The sequence below is a fragment of the Otolemur garnettii genome, unplaced genomic scaffold (genome assembly GCF_000181295.1).
Source record: "Otolemur garnettii isolate 467f Iridium unplaced genomic scaffold, OtoGar3 scaffold00016, whole genome shotgun sequence".
NCBI lineage: Eukaryota > Metazoa > Chordata > Mammalia > Primates > Galagidae > Otolemur > Otolemur garnettii.
In genome coordinates this window covers 11,393,639-11,400,420 of record NW_003852411.1, presented here as the reverse complement: position 1 = coordinate 11,400,420, position 6,782 = coordinate 11,393,639, and the positions used below count along the sequence as shown (strand labels likewise).

The 6,782-nt window shown below is 43.5% G+C and overlaps 1 pseudogene; it reads right to left on the bottom strand.

Moving 5' to 3' along the window:
- LOC100963706 overlaps positions 1 to 2,652 on the bottom strand; it is a 3,804-nt pseudogene extending 1,152 nt beyond the window's left edge.
- Between the last annotated feature and the right edge of the window lie 4,130 nt (positions 2,653 to 6,782).

The window sequence follows — 6,782 nt, the reverse complement described above, 5'->3', positions numbered from 1 at the left end:
TCAGAAAAAGTGAGTCTTGAAGTACAAGAACCTTTTAAAGACAAAATTGAAGGGCATGGTCAAGAGAAGAGAAAAGAATTAATAGCAAAAGTCCATGAGGGAAATGCAACCGGGCTGGGATTAGGGTGAAGCAATAGAGACACCTAGGGCTAGGGTGACCAGACGTCCCGTTTTTGGTGGGACAGTCCTGATTTTTAACAGTTTGTCTCGTGTCCCACTGCGTTTTTAAAAAGTCCCGATTTTTGGAAAGAATGCACGAACAGGCAGGAGAACAGTAAGGGAATATACGGTTTTCGGCTGCCATGTGGCTATTTTGCCAGGATATGAGTTTTATATTATTTTTGTTAATTTTACACTGTTAAACTGTAATAATAACAAGTAATTGTTGAGAAGTGATTATCGAGAACTGTTTATCAAAGTTTGCGTTGTTGTCAGGCCCTGCCCTGCCCGGTCCCCTGCCCTGTCCCCTACCCCCCACCCCCCTGCCATGTTGTCCCGCTTTGCAAATGTTAAAATCTGGTCACCCTACCCATCATCCTCATCTTCCTCCTCATCTAGGAGGTCACCAGCTCCTGTTGGGTCTTTGAAAAATGGCTGCTGATATTCCAGGCCATATCCCACTGGCTGGTTGGTCAGAGAGAGTTGTGGTCGAGTCTCACTGAGTGCCTTGAGGCTTCCTTGGAATAAATTCTTCTTGGTTGCATCTTCTTTGGACAAGCTGAGGTTCTTGGTTTTCAGAAATTCTTTAAAAGAGAATGGATTTGCGTCTTCAAGATCTTCAAGTTTGTCATCGAACTACTCTACCTCCAAAATGTGTCTCGTGGGCTCCGGATGGACCTTGCTTAGTACATTTCCCCTTTCCATAGCCAAAATCATCTGGAATGATGAGGCTCTGGGCTCGGGACAGTGGGGCAGCGCAGGTAGCCCAACACCTCTGCTGGACCAGCAGGCTGGACCTGCTTAGCCCAGTAGTGGCAGCTCCATGGCTCCAGCTCCACTTGGGCTGTGGCCCCCATCGCCCGCTGCTCAGCCACTGAGGCTGTTCCGACCCTGTTGGTTATTTTTATGTCTTGTGAAAAATATCTCTTATTGCTATAGGTTTTTTACCCATTTTTAATTTTTTTTTATTTAGAAATGACCAAGAAAGTGAAATATCTGTATACTGAAAACTATAAAACATTAATGAAAGAAACAGAAAAAGATACAAATTAATGGAAAAACGTTATCTTCATGGATTGGAAGAATCAATATTGTTAACATGTCCATACTACCCAAACCAATCTACACATTCAACACAATTCCTATCAAAATTTCAACAGTAATTTTCACAGAAATAAAATAAATAATCCTAAAATTTGAATGGAATCATGAAATAATCCGAATAGACAAACCAATTTTGAGAAAGAAGAACAAAGTTGGTGGCATCAGACTTCCTGATTTAAAATTATGTTATAAAGCTATCGTATTCAAAACATCATGGTCCTAACATAAAGACAGAAATATAGACCAAAGAAACAGAATAGAGAGCCCAGAAATAAACCCACACATATATGATCAACTGATTATTGGCAAGGGAACCAAGAATACACAGTGCAGAAAGGATAATCTCTTTAATAGATGGTTTAGGGAAAACTGGATATCCACGTGCAAAAGAATGAAATTGAATCTTCATCTGACATTATTCACAAAAATTAACTTAAAATGTATCAAAGATTACAATGTAAGACCTGAAACCATAACTGCTATAGGAAAATGGGAAAAGCTCCTTGACACGGGTCTTGACAATGATTATTTTAGATATAACACCAAAAGCATGGGCAATTAAACCAAAAATAAATAAATGGAACTATATCAAGCTAAAAAGCTTCTGGACAACAAAGGAAACAATCAATAGAAGGAAAAGACAGCCTACAGAATGGGAGAAAATATTTGCAAACCATATGCTAGGATTTGAATATTTGTCCCTTCTAAAACACATGTTGAAATTTACTTCCCAGTGTGCCAATATTGAGAGATGGACCTTTAAGAGGTGATTGGGCTATGAGGTCTCTGCCTTTATAGATCTCTAACCCATTCATGGATTCATGGGTGAATTAGTAGTGGGTTACTATGGGTGTCGGACTGGTGGCTATATAAGAAGAAGACTGATTTGAGCTGTAACTCTGCCGGGAGTCCCCACTAGTAAGAAGGTTCTCACCAGGGGCAGCCCCACAACTTGGGACCTGAGAGCCTCCATAACTATAGGGAATAAATTGCTTTTCTTTAAACACTTCCAGTTTCAAGTATTCTGTTGTAAGCAACAGAAAATGGACTAAAATGCTATTTATCTGATAAGGAGTTAATATCCAAAATATATAAAATTATTCATTTAAAGAGTATGATGGACAAGAAAGTGTGGGTATGTGAGACATCCCTTGCACACAAATAGCTCTAGGCATATTGCAGGGGGAACATGGAATAGGAGTTTCTATGAAGCTGAGGGGTCTACTTAAGGAAAGGAAGTTCATCACAGAACAGGAGCTTTGCTGACTTCAGTCTTCTGCATAATCATCTGTGCTCGCTCTACAGGGAGGCAGCACCTATATCCTGGGAGCCGCCCGAGAGGGGAGGAGGAAAACTCACACCTGGGTCACAGCACTGCTCCTGAGCCATCAGTATCTACACACTTAGTCTCCTCCCACCCAAGTATTTCCCACACCTACTTAATATAATCAAACCCCACATAATGACATTTCATTTAACAATGGACCACGTATACAACTGGGGTCCCATAAGATTATAATAAAGCCCCCAAATTCTTATCATCTAGTGACATAATAGCCATAATCTTAACATCGTAGTAGAATGCATTACCACATGTTTGTGGTGATACTGGGTAAACCTACTGCAGTGTATAGACGTGTACAGTAACATTCTAGGCCCTGACGTTCATTCACTGCCCACTGGCTGACTTGCCCAGAACAAATTCCAGTCCTGCAAGCTCCTTCATGGTAAGTGCCCTGTAGAAGTTTACCATTTTGATCTCTTATACAGTATTTTTACTGTACTTTTTAATGTTCAGATACCCACATGTTACCATTGCATTCCAATAGCCTCCAGCCTCCAGTACAATAACATCCTGTACAGGTGTGTGGCTACATGGCCACAGTGTGTAGGAGACTGTACCTCTAGGTTTGTGTAAGTACACTCTAAAATGTTTGCACACCAACGAAATTGCCTGAAGATGCATTTCTCAGCTGTATCTCTGTCCTTAAGCAACACATGACTATCCTGGAATCATTTTTGCCAGAGGGAGAGTAGGGGTTTGAATGCGAATATGCTGTTGGATAGATAGCTTAAGTGCACTTAGTGAGGGACTTCTCTTCCTTATTCCATTTAAACTTCAACTAACTTTTTCTCTCCCTTCTTCCCTCCTTCCTCCCTCACTTCCTTTAACAAGTGTGGTGTAGACTGGCTAACAATGCAAAGAATTCATCTCTTTTTCTTCCTTTGGGTCCTAATAGCTACATTTCCCATCTTGTCTTGAAGTTAGATGCTGCCTTGTAGCTAAGTTCTAGCCAGTGGAATGTGAATGAAAGTGATATATATGTATCCCCTTTTGGTCTCACTCATAAAATTCTCCCTCACATGCTCTTCCCTGCCACTTTCCTTTCTTCTGGCTTTATCCATACAGAACATCCAGTCTTACTTAGGGTGGAAGAGCCCCAAGGTGTAAGGAGCCGGTTTCCTGAGTTACTGCTTGTAGGAAACCTAGACTCTGATCAGAAACACTGGGACTATACATGGGCAAGACATGAACTTTGTCTTAAGGAACTCAAATTATTGCATTTCTTTGTTAAAGCAGGTATACAACCTTTGTAGAAAAAATTTGAAAAGATACCCAAGCAAAAAATGAGAGAGAAAATTAAGCACTTACAGTCTCACAACCTGACATTAACTCCTGTTAATATTTTATTGTAGAAACTCAGTTTTAGGAAGGCAAGGGTGTGCAATGGGGAAAAATTTGACTGGAAATTGAGAGCTCAGTATTGCAGTCTCAGTTTTCGCGAAGTAGCAGAGCTTCAGTTTCTCTGTTAGAGAAAGGGAAGACTCTTGACATCTGTGTTGCCTGGACTGAAGGGTGAGTGGTTGGGAGAGAAACACGGGGTGTTGCCTAGAAGGGACTGCTGATCGCCTCATCATTTTCCTCTTCTTTAGCTAGTGGTCAAAACATCCAGAAACCTTCAGAGCTGAATGCTTAGGGAGAGGTGGGACAAAGGGAAGCTGTGAGTGTGACTCCATGATGGAGTGGCCCAGGGAGGGGAAATCCCTGGTGTTCTCTTAGCTTCTTGCCTTTGCTCTGGTAAATCATTGAGCTGCTATAAGGAAGAAGGGCCCCTGGTATAGCAAAGTCCAGGGCTTTGCCATCAGTGAGGAGCTAGTGCATGCTTCTGAGTGACCAGCTTCTAGTAGAATGACTCTAAGGGTGAAAATGGTCTGCATTTGTTCACTAGTAATATTACTTCTAGTGCCTTGGTGAATGGGGAGTGGACAAAGACATACCATTCATCTCCTGACCACTGCATTGAACTCTACCACTTGGCCACTCCTGGCAGTTGGGATGGTGTTGTCAACAGTCAGGGGATGAGGCAGAAGTATACACTGGAACACCAGTGGTCACAGATGAAAGTGGCACATATGGCTCGGCGCCTATAGCTCAACTGGCTAAGGCGCCAGCCACGTACACCTAAGGTGGCGGGTTCGAATCCCCAGCCTGGACTCGCCAAAACAACAATGACGGCTGCAACCAAAAAAATAGCTGGGCGTTGTGGCGGGCGCCTGTGGTCCCAGCTACTTGGGAGGCGGAGGCAGGAGACTCGCTTGAGCCCAGGAGTTGGATGTTGCTGTGAGCTGTAATGCCACGGCACTCTACCCAGGGGGACAGCTTGAGGCTCTGTCTCAAAAAAAAAAAAAAAAGAAAGAAAGTGGCACAGATGTGGGACAAATAGCCCCAGATAGCATCCCATCTGAGACATTCAGTCCCCCTCGTTGGCCGGACATCAAGGGTACGCATTGTTCACTGAAACACAAGCATCCTGATCCCAGGACTTTGAAGATAGGAATCTCCTGTCCCAAACCAGACGCTGCCCACGAACAGCTGAGAAAGAAGCCAAAGGTGGTGAATGATTAGCAAAACTGGCAGACGGCTCCAGTCTGTGGATGCGGAGGACCTGGAAAGCTGTTTCATAGGGAAAACTCAGCCAGACCACAGGAGCCCATGGAGGTAGGTCCTTCCTGGCTGCTCCATGGTGAGACTCCTCCAGACCTGTCTCCCCAGCACCAGCACTTCCTGAGGGTCCTGAGGCTCAGCCACTGCTACTTGCCTGGCATCATGTAATACTCCAGTGAGCAAGAAGGTTTTCAAGAATCCAGTGAACATGAATTTACTAGCTGTGGTGGCATGTTCTTGTCCTCACAGAGTTTACAATATAGTTACACTATAACACACAGACACATAGGAAATATACAGATACATATTAAAGAATTATTTAGAGTCAGGGAATGTCGTGCTGAGTGGCGTGTCAAATGCATTTTAGAGGACTTCAGTGACAAGAGCTGTTTTTGAGGGAGGTACAAGGTTAGGGTCATCCCTAGACATGTCCTACAAAACTGCTGGTTACTATGTTTGAGTGTAAGATTTCGTCTGAACTTCTTTCAAAGCACCTTCTAATCTGTCTCTCTTTGGTTGCTTAAATTGTCCTTATCTTCATCATCATCATTTGTAACTCATTTTATTGCACTGGGAAATAGCTGCTGGGGAGAGAGATCAGCTGTGTGTCCTGGGGCTGATTCAAGATCTCACAGGTAGCATTTCTGAGGAGAAGCAGCCCAAAGGCTGAGTCCAGGCCTCATCCCGCCAGACTTAGTACTTCAAACAGAGGTGTGAGGAAAACTTTGTCGGTAGTCTAGACCCACTCTCTACCCTTCTCCACTCTTCTCTACCTCTGGCAGCTGTGTTTTATTGATGGCACTAATGACCTTTTCTGCACCCCAGCTTCTGGTTGGGTTTGCTGGTGGCAGGCATAGGAAGGAGGTTGGTGAACAGGAGGACAGTGTGTCCAGCGTGTCTTTTCCTGGGTTCCCTCTCTGCGGGGCGGTGGCAGGTTGGTTGCGTCATCTTCAGAAGGCCCCAGCTCCAGCAGGAGGCCAGCTCCTACAATGGAAGCCACCTCTTGGGTCTAGGTACAGTTAATGGCTCTTACAGTTGTTAACCCTTGGCACCTTAGCATTCCTGCCAGCATGATTTTCAATGGCTTCTTTAGTTAACACCTAACAGTTTTACCCCATTCGAGTGTACAATTCTGGATCAATGATTGATACACTAACTGATAATAGGAGTGACTTCAAGAATGGACCTTAAGATGGAATTCTGAGACTAGGTTGCCCACATATTGGAAAAATACGTGGATAACCTCCCTTCCAGGGAAAAAGAGATATTTAATTTAACATGCAGTGGCACCCCAGCACACATGTGGGGCAAGGCGTGGGAAGAACAAGTGTCTTTGGCAAAGTGATGAGACAGTGACAATAGTGATTATAACAATGTCAAGGTCAACTGACTCCTTTCAGTGCCCTAGAGCTGTGCTGTCCAGGTTGGTCACCACTAACCTCATGTGGCTATTTACATTAAAATTAAGCTTACTTATAATTAAATAAAATGTTAAATTCAGTCCTTTGGTCACACTAGCCACATTTCAAGTGTTCGACAACCACATGTGGCCAGTGACTGTTATATTACAGGG